General features: G+C 45.1%; 1 protein-coding gene and 2 long non-coding RNA genes across 4 annotated transcripts in view; 1 reads left to right on the top strand and 2 right to left on the bottom strand.

Annotated features, from left to right (window-relative positions):
* Positions 1-23,640, bottom strand: part of SYN3 (synapsin III) — a 467,188-nt gene that overhangs the window by 182,136 nt on the left and 261,412 nt on the right. The window lies entirely within an intron of this gene.
* Positions 1,629-10,588, bottom strand: LOC147578929 (uncharacterized). The gene is made up of 3 exons (XR_015253352.1): positions 9,031-10,588; positions 8,729-8,847; positions 1,629-1,793 (listed from the first exon to the last, which is right to left on the bottom strand). It is a non-coding gene; the product is annotated as an uncharacterized LOC147578929 (long non-coding RNA).
* LOC147578928 (uncharacterized) lies at positions 9,753-22,679 on the top strand. Its single transcript, XR_015253351.1, has 4 exons — positions 9,753-10,426; positions 16,094-16,156; positions 18,398-18,499; positions 21,466-22,679. It is a non-coding gene; the product is annotated as an uncharacterized LOC147578928 (long non-coding RNA).

Raw genomic sequence — 23,640 nt, 5'->3', positions numbered from 1 at the left:
CACACCAAGATGTCCACATACTAATCCCCAGAGCCTGTGAATACATTCTTCCACCGCTAAATGGATTTCACAGGTGTGATAAAGTTAAGGATTTTGAGATGGAGAGATTATTGTGGATTATGGGCCCAATGTAATGATATGGGTCCTCAGATACGGGGAGGATCAGAGTCAGAAGCAGAGACTGATAGATGACAGAAGCAGAGGTTGGAGTAATGTGAGGAAGGGGCCATAAGCCAAGAAATCTAGGTAGCCTCCAGGAGCTGGAAAAGATAAGGAAAGGGATTTTCCCTTAAAGTCTTCAGAAGAAACCAGCCCTGTAGACCTATTTTAGAATTCTGACCACCCAAACTGCAAGACAATAACTTGTGTTGGCTTAAGCCACTAAGTTGGTGGTAATTTGTTATAGCAGCCACAAGAAACTCATACATGTAGTCAACGTTTGCCCTGATTCTGCTTTAATGTGACCTTGGCCACCTCAGCCTTGTCCTTTGTTATATGTGGTTTGGGTCTTATTTTTAGCATAACTCCCCAAAACACAAGTGCTCCTGAGCATGACATAAAAGGCCCTGCATGATCTGGCTCCTCCCTGGCACCTGTCTCCTTTTCACCTCTCTCTTATCCTAGGACAGGGTCTTGGGGGGAAACAGGAATACACAGGTGTGCAATGTGAGCTTTCTTTTCCACCTTTCCCATGAGATATTCAATGAAGTCTAGATTTCTCACTAATAAGCCCATGTGGATTCTTTTGAGATATCCAGAGGGGCTCTGAAGTCTGTATCCATGTTGACCTTAGTGTCATGTGTCATTTGCCATCACGGGGCCATGTATGGCAGCCATGATAGCAGACTGTGTGACACAGGACTTGGAAGAAAGGTAGGTGACACCCAGGTTAACAATACACGAGACATTGTGGTTTGGCTGTTGTTGATAACAGCTCACATTTCCCTCCTCCACCATATACACCTATGTCAGTCTGCATTCTCGTAGATGGGAGCTTATGTCTTGCAAGGTGGAGGGTACTGGGTGGGGGAAGGGCATGGTTAGGAAAACAAAAGATCTAAAGATCCAAGGGGTTGTCTGGTCTCTGTCTGGATTGCATCCTCAAAGGAGAGGGGGTGTTATAGGCAAACCCCAATGGAACCATTTAAGAGTGATTCTGAAACTCTAGTCACAGCAGAACCAGCCTCTTAAGCAGCTGTGGCTTCCTCTCCTACTATCCTACAACCTCTTCTCAACAACACACCAGGAGGAATCTTCCAAAAATGCAAATCAGGTGGGGTTCCTTCCCTGTTTACTACTCTCCAATGCTTCGATTAAACTTGGAGTGAAATCCAAGCTCCGTGTCATGGCCTGCCCTTACCTACCTCTCTGACTTCATCTCCTACCAGTTCTTATCTGTCCCTGTGCTCAGGCTACACTAGCCTTCTCTGTTCCCTGAGTTTTCCAGCTCCTTCATGTCTTAGGGCTTTGGTTCCTGCTCCTCCCTTTCCCTGGAAAATTCTCTCCTCCAGATCTTGACATCTTGGTTATTTCACATAATTTGGGTCTCAGCTCAAACATCACTTTCTCAGTGAGGCTGTCCTTGAATGTATAGCTCAGGCTGGGTTCCCTACAACCAGACACGAAGACAGACTTGGTGACTTATTTGCAAGGTGATCTTAAGTGAGGGAGTCACGACAGAGATGGGAATGTTGGCAGGGTGTGTTACTGAGTTGGTTACTTCTTCAGGAAACTGAGGATCGGTCCCACTGGAGACCTCTGAGATATCATGGAGAACATGCCTCAGAATTGTCCTGCAAAGAGATGGATAAGTTGGCGTATTTATCCACTGGCTATTGCCCTCCTTGGTTAAAGGTTGGCCTGGGGACAGTCAATCTCTATGTGTGGCTGGGGCACACTCCTACGGCACCAGAAAACGCCCTCAGAAGGAGAGATGGAGAGAGGCATGTGGGACAATGTTTGTGTGCCTGGTAGTTGACCATTGCAGTTGCTAGTGAAGTCAAAGGTGGGCCAAGAAGATGTGGGGTGGGGCTTCAACAGTGTCTTCTATGCCATCCTATCTAGTGCTTCTCTACCCTGGCAGTCTTATTTTCATTATATTTCTTATATTTATCTAAAATTTTCTTATTTATTCAGCTACCCATTTGTTAATTGTTTATTCTTCATACCCCAAACTAGAACATCAGCTACACAAGAGCAGGGACCTATTAGTCTTATTCACCATTCTTTCCCCAGGTCTGAGAACAGTGCCTGGCACAAAGTAGAGCATCAGTAAATATTAGTTGAATGGATGAATGAATGAATGAATGAATGAATAAATGAAAGTGCTGATACATGACCTTGGTACAAAAGCATGGTCCTGGTTCAGTAGGAAATTGACTCCAGGTCGCCATGTGGATGATGGACATAAACAAGTAGAAGGCAGAGACAGAGAGAAAAAGGTAACTGATACCCACATATGATAACAGTTAATATGCTGTTTTATGGGTAGATGTGAGGTATCTTTGAGGGACACTCTAGAATTATTGGGGACTACACCTATTGGGACTACCAGGTGTTTGGGAACTTTTAAGCCAGCAGTCATCATATTAGTAAGATTACCAATGTTTGTACAAACACTTCCTCTTTTAATAAATTAAAGTAGGTTCAAGGTTACCCCTATAGTGACATCATTCTCACAGACTTTCAATACAATCTACTTTCTTGAATGGGAGGGAAGAGGCTGAATTTACAGCATGCATTTATTTGCTCAGCAGGCATGCAAAGCATGATCCACTTTATCTGTGTGGCAGAACAGCAGTGTGCTGAATGCAGTTGGAATTCCTTCTCTTCCATTTGCTTGGTGACTTTGCGCAAACAACAATACCTATTTGAACCTCAGTTTCTTCTTTATTCATCTGAATGTTGAGAGTGAGAACAACTACCCGGTAGGGTTATTGTGAGGATTCAATAGGATAACATCAGTAGCACTTAGTAGTGTGTCCTAAATGTAGGCATCAGTCCCTAGATAATGATCATTCTCCATACTACTACTGATAATGATGATGATGATGATGGTAAAGGCTTATATTGTTCAGGAGGGCAATGTGCTCAGGCTCTGGACTATATCCAGGATAAGTAATAGTTGCCTTTGGAATCACAGCACATTAGCACCATAAGGGAACTTAATGTCCTTAGACAGTGATATTAAGACAAAGAATAGTCATTGTCCTAGTGGCTGGCATTTACTGAGGGTATACCTCCAAAACGTTCCATCCCATTGGCCCAATTAAATCTACTGCAAAGTGGCTGCAACAGGATGTCTTAGTCTGGTTCTATCGAACTAATTCCCTTCACTCATATACTTCTAAGACACTTGGCTAAACAGCCACCTGAGTATGCTATGGCTTCTCATGTGTTTCTGGTTTCAGAGGATGGGCTAGACATGAAGATTCCAGGATTTTTATCATTTCAGTGGATTTTCTCATTATGAATTAATAGATTGGAGTTCTTTTATTTTTAATTTTTTAATGTTTATTTTTGAGACAGAGAGAGAGAGAGAGAGAGAGAGAGAGAGAGAGAGAGAGAGCGATCATGATTAGGGGAGGGTCAGAGAGAGAGAGAGGGAAACACAAAATCCGAAGCAGGCTCCAGGGTCTGAGCTGTCAGCATAGAGCCCGACACAGGGCTTGAACTCATGAACCGTGAGATGGTGACCTGAGCTGAAGCTGGATGCTAAAGCGACTGAGCCACCCAGGTGCCCCAATAGATTGGCATTATGACTGCAATTAAATTTCCTACATATTTTGATGGAAGAAGATGAACTGATGATGTCTTCAAGGGTGTTCCGATCTAAGTGTTAACTATATGGTTCTCATTTCAGTTTTATACAATAATGCTGTGAGTCTGGTTAACATGTTAACCCACACCTAAATAGTGTATTTGTTTAGGGTTTGCTGATAAGTTCTGCAGAACCTGGTTCTGAGAATCAGGAGGTTCTGGTACCTCCTGACCCACATAAACTGTGATGTAATAAGGTGTTGTGTTAAGCTGATAAATGTGTGGTAATTTGTTAGGCAGCACAGAAACTAATACAGACCTCAAAGCCTTCCTCATCTTGCCTATACCTCCACACCAGTCACATTTCTCGCCACTTTTATTATGTTTCAGTTTCTTCCATGAATCTCTCTCAAGATGCATATTCAAGTACCTGGAGTTCTCTCTCCTCTTCACCTGAAACAATCACCCTCATCCTATGTGTCACCACAAACACCACTTTCGACGATGGTCTCTTCTGATGTCCTGCACAAGGTATGTCACCTAATGTGTGGTCCCAGAGCCCTCTGTGCTGTTCTCTTCATAATATTCATCACAGTTGTAATTACTCGTTAACCAGGTCTATTCCTTGCTGGCCTTTTGAGTTCTGTAAGAGCAGGAATTGCATCGGCCTTATCCACCTTGCTATCCCTAGTGCCTACCGAGGCACATAGTAGGTGATCAATAAATATCTGTGCAGTAGAAGAATGAATGCAACATCATGCAGGGTGAGGGTCTTGGATTAAGAGGCTTCCACAGACTTCCTGTCTGACCTCTGCTGCCCCTAGTGGTGTGATCTGAGGTCTCTGGCCATTAATGCTGTGGATGACATTTGGGGGATTAAGAGTCACATCCCTGTACCCACCTGTACGAGGACACCTTGAAAAGGTCACTTCCTGTTTCTGGAGCCTACTGCTCCACAATCTATAAATCTAGGATGAGGCTGCCAGCCACAGTTTCTGGGGAAGTTGATAGAGGACAAGTGAGGTAATGCCCAGGAAGTTCTCAGCAAGATACAGCTTCATAAAAGCCTATGGTCAGGCTTTTAGATTCAGGACACAACCCAGGCACTTGGCTTGGCCAGCAGTGATGTAAAGGCCAGTGGTGAGGTAACTGCCAAGGCTGGGAGATCTCGCCAGTGAATGCCATGGCGCTCTGCTCCCCAGCCCTTCAGCTGAGCATCTGTCTTTATGTCTAAAGTAGGTGCAGGATCAAGGCCAGGCTTGACTAGACGATGGAGGCTTGTGGGCTAAATTCCCCATACTTAACGATAAAGCCCTTTACAAGACTTCCAGATGTTTCTAAATATATTCCTGAGATACAAATAACCAGAAGCAGCAGTAACATGAAGTGGAAGCCACAGGATGTGATATTTAGGACTAGAGGCTCTGAAGGCAGACCACCTATGTTTGAAAACCAGCTCCAGTGCTTAACTGGCTGTTAATTAATAACCTCTCCAGGCCTCAGTTTTTTCCTGTGTAAAATGGGAACCAATTATGATGGCTTCGTGTGATATTTTGAGGGGACTGCTGTAGAAGAACCACACAAAGAGCTTAACATAGTGCCTGGTGCAGAGAAAATGCTTCATACATTGTACCTGTTAGGGTTATTGTTGTTTTAATCAGAAGAGCTGCAAGCACTTTCCACTTGCTTAACACTAACGACAAACTTGTGTTTAGGACGCACTTCCAAGCACATGATCTTATTCTCTCATTAGACAGCAGGGCAGGGACCTGATCTGAGACCAGCTCCTGTCTCTTGCTCAAGCTTCATCCCCAGCACCTAGGACAGTGTCTGACACACTGCAGGCTTCTGACAACCATGTGTTGAACCAATGGGTCTAATGAGATCTATATAGGAACTCTCAGGCATAAGTTGTTATTCGTGTCATTTGCTAATAAGGAAATGGAGAGATCTGCCCACAGCCACCATCATTGTGAAGTCAGATTCCAACCTTCCTGACTGCAAATCCAACTCTTCTTTCCACCACCTTCTGCTTCCTGGTGACTCCTCCCATTCACTTAGCTCAGTAAGATGATGCAGGTAGCAGAAAGGAGTGGCAGGAACATGGGCTCTGGAGCCAGAGAGCAGGTTCAAATCCTAGCTCTACTGCTTCCCAGCTCCATGATCACAGATGAGTCACTAAGTCTTTCTGTGCTTCATCATCTTATTGGTAAAGTGGGGGTTAACAGTGTCTATACATCATATGAGGTAGATCTTATTGCCCAATTTACAGATGGGGATGTTTCACACAGGTGGGCCTAATCACTCATATTTATGATAAGGAACCACCTATCTTTATGATAAAGACCCTAAGTTTCTTTTTTTTAATTTAATTTTTTATTTTTTTTAAATTTACATCCAGATTAGTTAGCATATAGTACAACAATGATTTCAGGAGTAGATTCCTTAGCACCCCTTACCCATTTAGCCCAATCAAAAAGAATGAAACCTTGCCATTTGCAACTACATGGATGGAACTGGAGGGTATTATGCTAAGTGAAATTAGTCAGAGAAAGACAAAAATCATATGACTTCACTCATATGAGGACTTTAAGAGACAAAACAGATGAACATAAGGGAAGGGAAACAAAAATAATATAAACACAGGGAGGGGGACAAAACAGAAGAGAGTCATAAATATGGAGAAAAGACCCTAAGTTTCTCAAAGGTGGGGACCACATCTCTCTCTCTCTCTCTCTCTCTCTCTCTCTCTTTCTTTCTTTCTCTCTCTTTTTTTTTAAGTTTTATTTTTATTTATTTTGATAGAGATATAGAGGGCAAGTGGGGGAGGGGCAGAATACCAAGGGAGGGAGACAGAATATCAAGCAGGCTCCATGTTGTCAGCACAGAGCCCAACGTGGGGCTCGATATGTCCATTTATTTCACCAAACCTTCCTAGAACCGATAAATGGCAACTATATTTATCGGGCATCGGCTAGGTGTCAGTAAAGTGCTGGGGATTTTACCTATGCTGTTCCATTTAATCTGGATATCAACTCTATGAAGCTGTTCCATAAGTCTTATTTTCCACATTGGACAAAAACAAGACAAAACAAAATCCTGAGGTTCTGAGGTTAAGAAAATTGTCCAAGCCTTCATGGCTGGTAAGTGATTCAGACTCAGGGCAGTTAAACTTCTGAGGTTGTGCCTTGTCCTCACGTCACAATGCCTTTAAATGGAATCAATCCCTTTACATGGTGGCAGAAAATAGGGGGTGAGATCGATGGAAGAAAGTGGTCCCCAGATTTCCAGCTCTTTGGAAGGCCATATCAAAGACCACTGAAGAAAGTGTGATTGATGGTGGCCACAACAGTTAGCGCATCAACAGAACTTTAACTTGCCTGACCAGGATATGTCAAGGGGTGGGGCGGAAAGAGGGCAGCCATATTACACAATTATGATGACGCACAGACCTTTCTTGGGCCTAAAAGACTTCCCAAGTCCCGAGGGGAATAGCATGAATACCTCATTGTACCCATGAAGGAGGAACTAACAAAGACTTCTTATCTTCCAGCTTCTTATGCCAGAATCAGAATTATCTCTGACATTCTGGGCCTTCGTGAGTTCTCCTTTGGCTGTCTGGGCATAGGGGAACAGTTCCTTGTAGATGGCTTTTGGTTGCTATTCACTGCTAAACATGGTCAGTGCCTGCTGGAGCTCCACCTTTGCCATATCTGTGATCTTCTTGAAGGCAACAGCCTTATATTCTTCATCTCTGTGTTCCTTCATCTGGCACAGGGTTTGGTGTAGATTTCAAACTCACAGAATGCTGAACCAAAGCCCAAGAGTTTGGCTAAATACAAATGGCCAAAGCCCATGGATGTTCTTACGGTCTTCAACCTGGGCATCTCAGACTGGTCCAGCCAGGCTGCTGGACAACAAGAGCTGGAGGTTAGTTTTAAGGTAGTGGGCTATGGCTTTCCTGGAGACACTCTGGACATGGAGGGACACTATAGGAGCACATGGCCAAGCCTAGTCAAAGCCTGGTTGAGAGAACAGAAATGTACAGTGTGGAGACCAAAAACTGACAATTAGTCTAAAGGGCCAGAAGCCAGGATTGAGTTGACCAAGCGCCAAGACTCCAGAGATGTCATTTGAATGAGAAAAGGTCCAAAAGTAAACGTAGATTCTCTAGGGTTATTGCTGCCATGGTCTGTGGGTGTATACAGAGTGGCTGAATCTGCTGCCTTAAAGGGCCTGAGCTAGGTGAATAGATATAATCCCTTGTCTGGTGTCTCAATGTCAACAACTTGGGGGCATCTTTTCACATAGGAGCAATCTAAAAAATCCCTGAGCCTTGATTAGGCCAGTGAATGGTGTATAGTGGATATATATATGTAAGATATATTTTGGGGAGTGTTTGTAGCCTATGGACCAAAAACTTCTCCCTCCCCACCATCTTGACTGCCCACCTTTATCTCCAGAAGCAGGAAATAGGTGGGGAGAGGGGAAGGGCAGCTGCTGTTATACACAATATATTCCCAGCTATTCCAGCTTTCATACATATGACCAGGGGCAGGCACTGACCCAAGCTCAACCAAATCAATACTCTAGGCACTTGGAATTGGTAGAGGGAGGGAGGGAGGAAGGGAGGGAGAGAGAGAGAGAGAGAGAGAGAGAGAGAGAGAGAGAGACTGACAGACAAACAGACAATTACTGTATGAGGCTGGCCTTGCAAGGGCAGGCATGCTTCATGCTGCATGGATCTGAGAAGCAGAGGAAGCCCATCTTCAAGGTAGAAGAACGATAAAGCAAATGCACAGAGGAGGGATGAGACCAGAGGTGAGAATGTTGCCTGATTCTAGACCATTTCTGAACTTATTGTTGTCTCTGGATTCCATGAGATATTCCCTATGCGTCTTAGCCTAAATCTCTGACTAAGCATGCTTCCTTACATTGGTTTCTGTGTTTTCTTATCCAAGAGTCCCACCTAATACTCCATGCATCCCCTCCGTGGTCTTTGACTCAAAGTTGCACTCAAAGTTGACTCTCAGGCTAGATAGGGTCTTTCGTATTTATTCCACGTTCATTCTAATGTGTTTGCTTGTTCTGAAAGAATCAGGAAAAGCTAAAACTATATCCATAGACATCTTTTTGAGCTAGAGTCTAAGTGTGGTTTAGGTCTCCCTGATTATGTGCACCTGTACAAGATTTGCGAGGCAGAAGCAGGGGAAGGCCACATTCCTGTATCTTTCTGTGGAAGCATTCACAGAGGACTCTGGTTCTGGTTACCTGTTTTGTATGTGCTGAAGGATAGGACATCAAGGCATCTGCGTTCTTCAGGCTCTGGCATCAGATGAAGTAGGTTCAAGTCCCAACTCTGCCACTTAAAAGCTGTGAGATGGGCAAGTGCCCTCTCTCTGTGCCCTGACCCAAAACCTGACCCAATTTTTTAACCAGAAAAATGAGGATAACGATGGTATCTATGCCATATAATTGTTATATAAGTTAGCTTGAGATAATGAATATAAAGTCCTTTAAGGAAGGGACTGGCACAAAGTAAATCCTCAATTAATGCTAGCTGTTATTATGATTACTACAATTAGTAGTTCAAACCCATAATGTCACAGTGGGAAGCAAAATAATTTGTGTAAATCGCCTAGCACAGGCTGGTACCTTCCCATCTCCTTTTTAGCTTCTCTCCATATCTAGCCCTGGAAGTTCTGATTAGCTAAATGGGGCCCTGTCTTATTCCCAACATAGTTGCTAATGATCAGAAAAAGGCCAGATCCTGAAGTGTCACCATCAGCTGACTCCTCTGCTGCCTCCCACGCTGGCTCGTGAATCATGGTCAGCAGACTCTAGCAGCCAGAAGGGTCACTGGGTCCCCCAGCCCACTGGTGAGTAGGGGCTGCAAACATTTTCATCGCCATTATGAGCTAATAGCTGGGTCTCCGACTCATGTCTAAGGCCTCATACTGCTCCAGCCTGCATCCTTATCTTGGTTTACTGAAACAGCCGAGAGCTGCAGTTGGCTGACCTGAGGGCAGGGAATGGGACCAAGATGTGCAGAGGTGGCCCAGAGGAAGGGAGGATGGAGAAAAAGGGCTCCTGGCCTGCAAGTCCTATTTGGAGGATGGAACAGGGGCCATACCTGTCAGGATCTCCGAGAATTGGACTTAGAACTCATCTAGCCCAACTGTTTAAAGTTTTTTGTTATTTTAGTTTTAAAATCTACTTTGCTGAAGTACAATTTACATGTGAAAGAAGCATTGATTTTAAGTATTCAGGTCTGGGAGTGTCCACAAATGGATCCATCCATGTGACTATTCTCACAATCAGAATATAGAACACTTCCATGGTCCCCAAATTCCATTGTGCCCCTTTTACAGTGAGACCCCATATTAGTCAGGATTCTCCAGGGAAACAGAACCAGTAGGATATATACAGATAGACATAAAAGGAAATTCATCATAGGAACTGACTCATGCAGTTATGGAGGCAATAACTCTCATAACCTTCCATCTGTAAACTGGAGACCTAGGACAGCCAGTGGTGTAATTTAACCCAAGTCCAAGGGCTTGAGAACATGGGGAGCTGATGGTATAAGTCCCCATCCGATTCTGGATGTCCAAGAGCCAGGAGCGCCAAAGGAGGAGGGCAGGAGAAGAAGGATATCCCAGCTCAGGTAAAGAGAACAAATTCCCCCTTCCTCTGCCTTTTTGTGGGATCTTGCTCACTTAGTCTACCAATTCGAATGCTAATGTCTTCTGGAAAGATCCTCACAGACACACTCTGAAGGAGTGTTTTATCAGCTATCTGGGCATCCCTTGGCCCAGTCAAGTTGACACAAAGCATTAATCATCACAGACCGCATACTCCAGGCCTTAAGCACTTACCTGGTTTTTCTGCCACTGTAGATTAGGCTAGTCTTTTCTAGAGTTTCATAAAAATAGAATTAGTTTGTACTTTTGCATCTGACTTCTTTTGCTCAGGCTAGTTTTAGAAATTCATTTATATTGTTGCTTGTATCAATAGTTAATTCTCTTTTGTTGCTGAATAGTATTCTGTAGTATAGAATACCTCCCCCCCCATTCTAATAATATTTCCCAACATTATTGGATACTTATAAAACAATACATGCTAATAATTTGTACAGAATGCTAATAATTTGTACAGATTTTCTTCCCAAATTCCCACAACAATCTTATAAGTACTATTAGTATGCTCTTTTCATGGATAGGAAAACTGAGGCTCAAGAGAGATCATGTAATTGCCTCCAAACACAGTGTAAAAGTTGGAACAAATATTTGAATCAGGGCAGTCTGATTCTAGAATCTATGTCTTGAGAATCATGCTCTACTATCTCCCATTTTACAGACAGAGAAACAGAGGCAGGAATGGAAGCAATTTGGTCAGCATTATGCTGCAAGTCAGAAGCAGAGTATTTAATATTTTGGGAACCCAAGGGCCCAGATTTCCAGCATACCATGTAGCCTCCTTTGAAAGAGGCTCAAAGACCCAAGTAGCCTCCTTTGAAAGAGGCTCAAAGACCCAGCCAGTCCCTTTCTTACTTGCTTGAAGCCTGTGCATTCTTTAATGCCAAACTCAAACATGTACTGATGACCAGATTAGGGCCAGGCAATGTGCTAGGCCCTGGTCACATCATTACGCAAGCAGACATAGCTCTCTGGAAATAAATCAATGGATCCAAAAAAACAGCTAAAGAAGCATAGGAAGAGAATTGCAAACAACAGTTCAGGGTTTATGTGTATGCTAAATTTAACACATTCAATGATGTTACAGACCCAAAAAGAGCTCCAGACCCAACTGATATTTTTATAGAGCAATCATTATAGGTCAGCCCCACCCTATATATTGTTATATTCATCACCCAGAACAATCTCTTGAGGTAGGTACTCTTAGTATTTTCCATTTTGCCAAAGAGGAAACTAAGGAATAGTGGGGCTAAGTACCGCGACTGAGTAAAGCCCTTTGAATCTTTTCTATACATGGTCTCATTGTTCCCAAATCGTCCTTGAAATGGGGTGAGGAAACAACCTATTCTAACCCACCTAAATAATATGGCAGAGATGCTATTAACCATCAAATACCCCAGTGCTTCCCCACATTTCCCATCCTCTCCTGAAGCCAGGCTTGGGCCCTTGGACCAGTTCTGGCCAATAGACTATGCGCAGAGGGTTTGGGACATCACTTCCGGGTGGAAACAGTTAAGAGCTGAGGTACCTCCTCCATCTCTCCCTTCTTTCCTATTGTGGTGACTGTAGAGACTACCTGTTCTACATGGTGTAGTTACCAGATGGGGAGAACTGCCTGACCCACATCAGAGGTCACATGAGCCAGAAATTAGTCTTTATTGTGGTAAGCCACTGAGATTTCAAGAGTTAGTCTGTTGTAGCATTTGAGCATCAATTGTCCTAATACAGTAATGATAACCACAACTAATGCCATTTAATGTTTACTCTGCTCCAGGCACTGTGCACTAAGCACTCTACATCTGACAGTTCCTCAAATTTCTTACCTTTCTAGTTTATCTACATACTTAAGAGATACGCAGGCTCCAGTGGGCTCTGGATTTGTTAATGACCTATGAGCCAAAAAGACTTTCCCTTGGAGGCAGAATTCTCAGGCCTAAGCAATTCTTTTACCAGAGATAATACAAACATTTGAACAAGTCTGAAGAAAGTAGAATCCACACTTATTTCATCAAGGGGCAAGAAACACAGGGCTCACATGGGAAATAGAAATCGAAAGGCCTTTAAATGTACTGGATGGGAAAGAAAAGGGGCCCCAAGGAGACTTCTTCTCTCCCTCCCCATTAGTAAATGCAGGGTGCCAAAAGGAAGCTCTTGCTGCATGACAATGAATATGAAGAAAGTTCTTCCTGGAATCTGATCTCCTGTAAAAAACGAATCCCATCAGGTTATTCCGAATAGCTTGCTCCCAATTGCACTCAGGATGAAGTGTGATGTCCAGAGCCCCCAATTTAAGTTTATAGGTAGGCTTAGGCTTTGGAAGAGGGAACATGTAAGCTAGTATTAATAAGTGAATAAGAGGTTGTTAGCCAGAGACATGAAGGACAGAACGTTCCATAAAGAACAGTAGGCAAGGCATGGGGTTATTTAGAGGGCTTGGCATGTTTAGAGACTGTCAGAAAGCTCAGTGTGGCTGGAGCATAAGGTATGACAGAGGCAGAGCTGGAGTCTTAGGTGGTGGCTGCACTGTTGGGGGAGGCTGAACCTGGTCTGGTGCAGCCTGTAACCTTGAAGGTGAATGGGTCTAATCCTAGGGTCAGTTAGGAGCCTGCTCACCTGCACATACAAGCCCAACCTTCTAGCCATTCTCAGAGTAGTAAAGGTGATATTTTCATTGCTATCTGCTCATTCTTTTTCCTTATTCCTTCATTACTTCTGAATTTTGTCAGAAAAGAGGGGTGTTACTTTTTGTGTCCCTTCAGAGACCCCAAAATAGGTACCGCTTCCCACTCCATATCACAGATGAAGAAACCAAGGCTCAGAGCATTGAAGTCATTTGAATCTGGTGACAGCTAGGACTCACAGCCACCTGGTACACGCAGGTATGGCTGTACTAACTGTTACATTATTTAGGTATTTCTGTAGTTATTAATTAGCTACCACTCTGACTACCTCCTCTTCACTCCCATCCTGTGGTTCAAAAGCTAAAACGATACCATTAGGCACAGCAGGGGCTTTCTGCCTTCTCTATAAAGCTATAGTTGACTGGTGAATTCCTGGGCCATGCCAGCTGTTGAATATTTTGAGTTACATCAGCCTGGTTACATGGCTGATGGACACCAATGGCAGAGTCTGAACCCACATCCAACTGTTTCTAATGCCTGTACTCTTTCCCACTATAAGCTGCTTCATACCCAGACATGGGAAAACAGTCCTGCCACCCCTGCACATGCCAGGTCACCACAGGGACTAGGGTTCAGCTTTGGAAGACAGACTTGCGAAGGACAGGAAAGACCTGGAATTTGTCCAGAAGAGAGTGACAGGGTTGAAGGGAGACTTGAAACGACATCATATAAAGAAAGGAATGCAGAACTGGGGATGTCAACTTGGAGAAGAGAAGATTTACAGGAACCTGGAGGACTATCTTCATATATTTGAAGGGCAGCTGTGTGAAGAGAGATGGAATTTGCACCAATCGGTGGACTTAACAACCAATTCAGCCCTCATGTGATCACTGGGTAAATAGTTTCCAGGTACCTCTTCTTTGCAGGTGTTAAATTAGGTCTGGGGACTGGGGGGTACGATGTTGAAAATACATTTAATTTAATTTAATTTTTTAATGTTCATTTGTATTAGAGAGAAACAGTGTGTGAGCAGGGGAGGGGCAGACAAAGACAGAGACAGGATCTGAAGCAGGCTCCAGGCTCTGAGCTGTCAGCACAGAGCCCGACGCAGGGCTCGAACTCACAAGCCGTGAAATCATGACCTGAGCCGAAGTTGGACATCCAACTGACTGAGCCACCCAGGCGCCCCAACGATGTTGAAAGTAATTAAGAGGTTGCCACTAATGGAGGAGACAGACAAGTAAACAGAAGTGTTGGAGAAATTTGGAGAATGGAGCTCGGAAACCCTGAAGCCCATTGGGAGACCTGGCAAGGCTCTTGGAGGAGACAGGTTTTGATCAGAGTCAGGGAATGTGTAGGAGGCTGTCAGTCAGAGAATGGAAGAGAGAGGGAATAGCACATTCAAAGTAATGGAGCCAGAAAACAGCGCAACATTTACAATGAGACCAGGACTGTGGCTGGAATATAAGGCTTGTGGGATAGAGGTGCAGCTGGAGACAATGTGAGGGGGTCTGAGGAGTAAGGACACAGTCCCAAGGGGAATGAGGAAAGGGCAGGTTGTGACAAATTATTGTCATTGAAAGCACTCAAGGGCCAATGGGAGGGTGGCTTTGAAGGGAGGTTAGCAAACACAACCCGGTAACCAAAGTGGTCAGATGTGATGGCCTTGATAATCCACTACAACCTTGGGCTTTTCTGAGAACTAAAGATAACAGTCCTGGGAGGGGCAGCAAAGGATGGAAGGAGAAGGTTTGGACCCACTATGGTGGTTCTGTAGATAAATGTTCCCATTCTGGCTTCCGCTAATTTTATTTCCATGTGGCTGAGAACAAGGGAGAGTCTAGTCTTTATTCTGGGAATCAAGAATAGGTTCCAAATGTCTTTCACTGGGGAGGAGGGGCATGGAGAAGAGGTGACAATGACAGGCTGGTACATACATGGTAACTGTTCTCAGCATTTTATGTTGGTTAGCTCATTCAGCCCCCACACTGAAACTGTGCCTATTTTACAGATGAGGAAACTGAGGCAGAGGGAGGTTATGCAACTTGCAGAAAGTGCCAGAGCTTGGATTCAAACCCAAGGGTTCTAACTCTAGAGCTCAGTTCTTAAGTACTGTACCACAATAGTGTGAGTTCTGCCCTTGTGGGACAGGCTTCTATTTTTTATTATTAAACAGAACTCTCAGCATTAGTACCGACCTTTATTTGCCCACAGATAAATTAGCAGGAGATGGAATTCACTTTATGGGTGGATTTCTCACAGGGTCTCTTTAGGGAACATCCTCTCTAAGGTATGTTATTTTTATTTTATTTATTTAATTACAATTTTTTTATTAAGTTTATTTATTTTTGGGGAGAGAGAAAGAGGGAGAGAGAGAGAGAGAACACATGTGGGGGAGGGGCAGAGAGAGAGGGAGAGAGGGAGGGAGGGAGGGAGGGAGGGAGAGACAGAGAGAGAGAGAGAGAGAATACCACACTGTCAGCACAGAGCCGATGCGGGGTTTGAATTCACAAACCGTGAGATCATGACCTGAGCTGAAACCAAGAGTCAGAAACTTAACCGACTGAGCTATCCAGGTGTCCCCTCCAAGGTTTTTGTAATAACCAGATGATAGCAGTGACCCAAGCCAAGAGTTCCAAACTCTTACTTGATAAATATGATAAAGCAAATATGAAATTAGTTTTTTAAGCCACATAATTATCTTGCTAGTTTAAAACTTCCCATTTTACCAGATAGGAAGTTAAAGCTCTAGGCACCTGACCACACAGCCCACAATGGCTCCTATGCCTCAGCTTGCACTCTCATGGGATCTTCCAGAAACTTTCAGAAAAGCAGTGCATAGAAAGGGCAAAAGACCTGGTCAAAGCAAACTGTCTAGCTAGCTCAGCAGTGAAGGAAAGGGAGAAAGGTCAGGGGGAATGGGAAGTGATGTGATAATCATCACCATGGAAGCTGTTTGAAGGTGTCTGAATGCTACTCTTGGACCAAGCAGACATGTTCTATGCCACTTTACAGATAAGGACACAGAGGCTCGGAGAAGAAAAGCAAGCCACTGAAGGTTGCCCAGTGAGGAAACAGGTGAGCTGGGATTAGAATGTAGCTCTACCTGATTTCAAAGCCCATTTCATCTCTTTGGGTTGATTTTCTCATCTGCAAACTGAGCAGTCTACATTATTGACAACTCTCCCACAATGCATAGTGTGCTTTAAGATACTCCATCTACTCATGACATTAACAGCAACACTAACCACAAAAACAGCTAGCAATGAAAAGTTACCAGGTGTCTGGAATTGATCTAAGCATTTTACAAGTATTAGCTCCATTAATCCCCACAAAGGCCCTGTGAAGTATGATAACTTCCATTTATAGAGGAGGAATCAGAGACATTAAGTAACTTACCTAAAGTAACATCGAACTGCCTATTACATAATAATGAGTAACTGCAAGTCAATAAAACCTTTTGGGTTAATCAAAGACTTCTACAATCATCTATCAGTTGATCAATATGAGATAATCAGTATTTTTTTTTTTTTTTGAGAGAGAGAAAGACACAGGGAAGGGGCACAAGTGAGCAAGGGGCAGAGAGACAGAGAATCCCAGAAGGGACAGAGAGAGGAGGAGAGAGAGAAGCATGGCTCACCCAGAGTGGAGCTCGTGTTCGCCTGAAGCAGGGCTCATGTTCACCTGAAGTGGGGCTCGTGCTCACCCAGAGTGGGGCTCGTGCTCACCTGATGTGGGGTTCGAACTCATGAACAATGAGATCGTGACCTGAGCTGAAGTCAGATGCTTAAAGACTGAGCCACCCAGGCCCCTGAGATGATCAGTATTTTTAAGGCTATTTCAGTGACCCCCTGCATGAGTATAAAGGTATGACTCACATGTGGCTTTGGAAAATATAGGAAATTGCTGATGGATTCCTATGGGCTGATGGAGGGTGTTGGGTGGGTGGGGCCCATGTTAGAAGTCACAGGGTCTAATGCTTAATATGCCAGCTCTGTTTTGGAAAAATCTCATTAGCAGTACAATCGTTGGCTGGCCTCTGCAGACAACACTGAGCTATCCTGGTGCCCCAAGCCAGCTAGTAGCCTGGATCCCCTTCTCACTGGGGGCAGAACACACAGGGAAGCATGACTGAAGGCAGAGGAGAGGGAGGGAGTGTTAGGGAAAGAGAGGGACGGAACAGAGAAGCTGATGGCTAAGCCAGCTGTTGTTGGTTGTTGCCAACCTGTTTGGAAAGATGTAAACCTCATGCATTCCACGAATTTCACCAACGTCTTCATGTGTTTGAAAATAAGAGCTGCGCAGATCAACCACTATCCCGCCTCAGGCAGACAGAGGGCTTTCAGCATCCCTGGGTCGCAGGTGACAAGTCTTCAGCTACCTCCTCACCACAGATACCAATTGACACAGGTGAACTTGAATGCCCAGCTGGACTGTCAACCTTTCCCACCTCTGCCCTGCTCCTTCCCTCTTGGACTCCAAGCTACCTGAGGCACCCCTGGGTGTGTGTGTGAGGCAGTGAGTTGGTCTTCCTGGGGTCCAAGCCTCTCCTTTGGGGCCCATTTCCTACTAGGTGGTATCCAGGGGCAGCAGGTATCATAAAAAAACCAGTTCTGAGGTCCGACATACCCAGATTGGAATCCTGACTCACCAGCTGGAATCTTGAATTGTGTGGTTGTGAGCACCCCCAGTTGTGTGATCTTGAGCAAATGAAGACTAGGATATACTTTGCCAGTGTGGCGAAGGGATTATTAATGAGGTGACCCACTTGGGGTCCTCCCAGGCCACTCCCTCTCTTCTGTACAAACCAGCTGTCAGAGAGTGGCTTGTCCATCACTCCCCTACCCTCAAAAGTTAGGGACCAGCGAAGTCCAGATGCTATGTCCTTTCATTGTAATAGAGAACAAGCAAGTCTATGAACATGTTTATCAGAAGTTTAAGCAAATCTCTCCCTCTTTGGGGTCTCATCTTTTCCTTCTAAATGTGGAAATGGGTAGCTGCTTCCTGAAATCCTTCTGAGTTTGAGACTACGAGCACTCCCAGCAGTGCCCCCCCACCAAACTAAACTGTAATAGCAAAGTCACCAATGGAAGTCATTGCTCTTTGACAGCTGTTCCATTCTTTCCATGTCTACTTAGTAAATGCCTAGCACTTTGTACTCAGGACTGTGCTAGGTACCGAGGGAGCTAAAATGCCATGTAATAACAGCTCAAACAGACCCCTGATTCATAGAGGGCTTACTGGGTGCCTGCTGTGCTAAGCTCTTCATCTATTTAATCTTCAGAATCCAATCCTGCTGTCACTATGCCCATTTTATAGGTTCCGTCATTGCCCAGGCACATGACTAAGAAGTAGAGAAGGTCAAATCCCAGCCTGGATCTAGCTGACCCTAAAGTCCACGGTTTCACCCAATACTCTGTGGTGAGTGCCTCCCTTTCAACACCGTCACCAAGAAGTGATGGCTCCCTGTGTCAGCGAGGAAACAAGGTGTCAGCAGACAACAGTCTGAGGACTAACGATAGCAATGGGAATAGCAGTGACAATGATGGTGTGGCTGTTGCCTGTGCTGCAGCAAGGAGGTCTGGCGGGAGACTGCTGGGCCATACAGATCAACAAAGGGCTGGAGGGAGCAGACAGCGGGATTGCAGTGGGACTTGGGCTTGTCCAGGAAGACTTTCTGGAAGGTGGAGGAAGGGACTGGTGTGCTCCCAGTGCCCAGTCCCTGCCACACTCTGTGCTAAGTATTTTAGAGAAGTGACTGCTATGGTCGCTCTATGAGGGAAGAAACTTGGTTCCCATCAGATGGGTAAGGAATTAAGAGCCAGAAAAGGACAGTGTGAGGACCCAGGATTGGAACCAGTTAAGTGGGGATAAGAGCGAGACAGAGAAGTACTTCCTCTAAACCCTGAGCTCCCAGCACCCAGCTTCTCATCCAGAGCAGATAGACAGCATGGACTTTGCTTTTTCACTAATCCTGACTCCAGTTTCCCCATCCACACCCTCCGTTCCCCTTGCTTAGGCTGGCTGTGAAGTCACTGCCTATTCCTGCAAACTGCTGCACATCTGGAGGGGTGGACTCCACCCTTCCTCAAACCACAAGTTCGAGGGAGGGACTGTCACTGACTGATGCCTCCTGTTTGTCTCTTCTCTGAAACTTCTTCTTCCTTTCTTGCCAAGAGAATGTGCAGCTTTGGGCAGGGGCTTTGTCAGATTTCTCAGCAGCATCTCCTCCCACTGGCCCAGGAACTGGAGGCTGGGAACCCAGAGAGGTCTGCAAGAGTCAGCTGCTGTGCAGCCCTGGGCTAGTCAGAGCAAAGCTACGTGGTACCTCTGAGTACCTGCATAGCCTTCTTGCACAGGGGAAGGGGCAAGGAGGGGAGAAAGGAGAGACAGAGACAGAGACAGAGACAGACAGACAGACACAGACAGACATACACGCATCGGAGAGACAGAGCAGAGAGAGAGGGAAAGAAAGAGAGAGAAACAGACACCACAGAGAGAAAACAGAGACAGAGTAGGGATGGAGAGAGTAGGGGAGAAAGGCAGAGAGGAAGACAGAGATAGAGACAGGGCAGACAGGGGGAAAGAGAGAAACAGAGAAGGGAAGGAGAAGAGAATAGGGGAGAAAGAGACAGAGACAGAGAGCGAGACAGAGAAGTACTGGAGAGAAAGACTCCGAGAGACATAGAGAGAAGGACAGTGAGCCAGGATGACAGAGAGAGACCAGGATGACAGAGCCAGGGCCAAAAGGCAGAAAGGATAGAACCTGTCCAGAGACGACACTCAGCTGCATGCCAACCAGTAATTTCTGCTTCTAGAAGGCAATGTCATAAAAGAAGAAGAGAAAAGAGAAGAGGGCAAGGAAATAGTTACATACTTTTAGTAATAAAATGGACTTAGAAGTCAAATCATGATGTTGACTAAGGGCTCCCTAACTTCTGAAATCAATTTCCCAGCCCCAGAATCACATTTTAGGGATTGTCGTCTAGCCTCAGTTTCCTTATCTGTAAAATATGTTAAACGATAGTGGCTTCACATGGAAGGTTGAGAGGCATATGGTAGGCTGTGTAAACTGTAAAGTGCTGTGGAAAGACAATGGGCAGAAGAAAAGGAAGCTCTAAGAATCCCCCTCTGGGTTTTTTTTTCAAAACCAGCTGGTGTCCTTTTCTAGGGAGCTGATCTGATTGGAAATGGGTGCTCAAGAGACACTGATCTTCACATAAAAGCTGCCTAATGTGTCCCATAGACCTACCTGGGTGACCTGAGAAAGCCACTCAGCTCTCTGGGCCTCTTAAGAATGACAGCTGAATGAAAGAATATTTTAAAGCTTCTTCTGGCTTAGAGTGTTGACAAATCTGTGACCACCAAGGTGAGGAGGCACTGGTGACGTGAAGGCTTCACTTGTGACCTGGTGGGGGTTGAGCTCCTGTTGGATGCTCCCCCTCCCTCCAGGAAGCCTTCTCTGGTTCTCCCATATCATGCGCAGTGCCTTCCTCTGGGCTTCTGGACACAGTGCTACCCTATCCTATTGTCTTCATCTGTGATGTGACTGTTTCCCCCCTAGACTATGAGCTTCTGAGGGCAGAGACCATCTTGCTCTACCACCGGGTCCTCAGTGCACAGGGCCTGGCACAGAGCAGACACTCCATGGATGCTTGTGGATATGAATGAGACTCAACTGCCAGCCCACATTCCTTCCCATTAGGCCAGACATTTTCAAGGAGGAAGGGCTGGGGCCAGGCTTAGCTGCCGGAGGCTTTGGAAGCAACCTTTGGACAATTTGTGCTGTGCTCTGAATCCTTTCTGGGAGCCAACTGAGATTCCAGGGTAGCTGAGAGCCAGAAAGGGTGGGAGGTAAACTTCCTGGCTGGGGAGAGCCTGGGTGCGGTGGGGGACAAGAAAGAAAAGCCGTCTTAACACAATAGCTAACATTTCTCCAGCATTTTACGCTTTACATAATATTTCCACATCCACTATTTTGTTTAAACCTCACGGGAATCCTAAGGCTAAGTAGGGCAGGTTCTAATACCACTGTTTCTCTTTTTTGGATGAGTAGAACAAGGATGAGAGGTGAGGTGGCTTGCCGGAGGCCACAGAGCCAGATCTGAAGTTGAATCTTTGGACTTTGAATCCAGTCTTCTTCTAAGACCAAGATAAAGGTGGGGGGTGATATCTGAGAGAAGTCTAGATTACTGCTCTGGTTCATTGTGGCTTAATGAATTGTTCAGTTTTTCTTAACCCACGTGTACTAAAAAGTGGTTGTAAGTGGGACTGTCATTGATGGAACCTTGTTAAAGTGCTTTGTTCAAAGTATATTATTCATGTTATCTCATTTAACCCGACTGTGACCCTATGAGATAGGTCCTACTTCTAACCTCATTCTACAGATGATGGAAGTGAAGCTCAGAATGAATGAAGAACCAAATGAAGACCAGACAGCCATTGAGTAGCCTATATTTGAACCCAAGAACTTAGATTCTAGAGCCTGAGCTCTTAATCACCCACCATACTGCTAAGATCTAATCCTCAGCACCTAACGAGGAATCATGCAGTAAGTAGCTTCCTGCAGGAGCCATTGTCAGAGGAGAGGCATGGTGCTGGCTCTGTTTCCCCAGACGTGGAAACTGACAGTCCTGGACCTGCCCTGACTACTGATCCTTGTGATTCTTCCTGGGGCCTGGCCAGGGTGAGGGTATAGCGGCCACAGTTTGCAGAGCTCGGACAGCCCCAAGCTAACAGGCACAAGGAAGAAGCAAACTGAAGCCTTTCTCTCAACAACTTGTGCCCATCACTAGGAGTCAACCAGCCTGGACACTGCCTTGCATGCTGTGCGTTGTGGCATAGGGGAAAGAGCTTAATGTTGAAGTCAAATCTGGGTTCCAATCCATCTCTTAAACTTAGCAGCTGGATGAGCTTGGGCAAGGTGGGTAAACTTATGGACCCTTGGTTTCCCATTCGTAAAAATGATAATATGAGTCTCATAATATGGAGACCAAACACAGCAAACCACCTGAGGTGTGTTAAGGCGGTAGCCTGCACACAGTGGACACTCAATAATTCTTTATTCAAGAGAGGGTGGCCCAGGAGAAAGAGCATGGGGCTTGGGGTTAGACAGCTCTGGTTTCAAATGCTCGTTCTTCCAGTGATAAGCTGTGTAACCTTGGGCAGATGACATCTTCTCTGAGCTTCAGTTTTCTCATCAATAAAAGAAGGATGACAGCAACTACCTTCAGAGGGATTGCTGTGAAACAGTAACTGGGGTACAATCAGAGTTCAATGAAGAGCATCTAACACCAACAGTAATAAGGTTGATTCTCCCTTTTCCATTCTTTGGAGTGGGAAATGAGTGTATCTCTTCATTCACTCACTGATTCATGCATCCAACATTTAGGAATCTACACTACAGCTCCTGGGCTTATTCCCGGGGATACCAAAATGAGCTCTGAGGGTTTCCCTACTTTGAGGAGAAGACTGACTGCCATGTAGATATAATCATGATACAACTTGGAAGGTGCTTAGACTGAACTATGTGCCAAGTGCCCTTGCCAAGCAAGGAACAGAACAGCTGTAGGCAAGCAGACCCATGCCTTATTCTCCACCAGCACAGAGGCTTAGATGTCATGGGGCCACCTCAGATTGAACATCAGCAGCCCCTGCTCTTTGGCTCAGATGCTCCCCAGGAATACTCATAGCCCCTGTCTCCCTTGACCTCCCTGAGCCATTCCATGGGATTGTTCTGGCTTAGTGGATGACCAGAATTCTATTAGGATGACACTCTTGGGTTCCCTTTCCTGAGCTTCCATGCACTGTGGTTTATTGAAACCTCTGGAACATTTTGTACCCTCCCCCTAATTCCCTCTCCAAATAGCTATCCCTGCTTATCTGTCTTGGACTGTGTCACTTTGGCATTACGTAAAGATCCTTGCTTTGCAATACTATAGGCCTAACCACCATCCTAGCCTCTCTCTGGAAAATGATAAACATTAATTTGGTAGGGTTTCAAATTTGGCTGGAGACAGACAAAAAGTGACTGGTCCCAGGTCAAACTTGGGATGTTGAGCTTTTCTTGAGGGTAGCTAGTCAGGGCCAAATAGGCATCTATTTGTTTTTGTTTTTGAGAGAGGGGGAGAGAGAGAGAGAGAGAGAGAGAGGCAGAGGAAGGGGTAGAGAGAATCCTAAGCAGGCTCTACATCCAGCACAGAGCCCGAAGCACTGGGGGTTTGGAGCAGTGGAAGGGTGAACCCACATATTTTAAATTTACATCCAGGTTGGTTAGCACGTAGTGCAATAATGATTTCAGGGGTAGATTCCTTAATGCCCCTTACCCATTTAGCCCATCCCCCCTCCCACAAACCCTCCAGTAACCCCCTTTTGTCCTCCAAAATTTAGAGTCTCTTATGTTTTGTCCCCCTCCCTGTTTGTATATTATTTTTGCTTCCCTTCCTTTGTGTTCATCTGAGGGTGAACCCACATTTTGTAGTGTCATTCTGCTCTGCTGAGAATACACTGAAAGTTGGCAAGGGCAGAAGCAGGAAAACCAGTTAGAAGGGGACTGCAATAGC

The sequence above is a fragment of the Puma concolor genome, chromosome B4 (genome assembly GCF_028749965.1).
Source record: "Puma concolor isolate L17-30 chromosome B4, mPumCon1.1.hap2, whole genome shotgun sequence".
Taxonomy (NCBI): Eukaryota; Metazoa; Chordata; class Mammalia; order Carnivora; family Felidae; genus Puma; species Puma concolor.
This window is presented reverse-complemented; position numbering and strand designations above follow the sequence as displayed.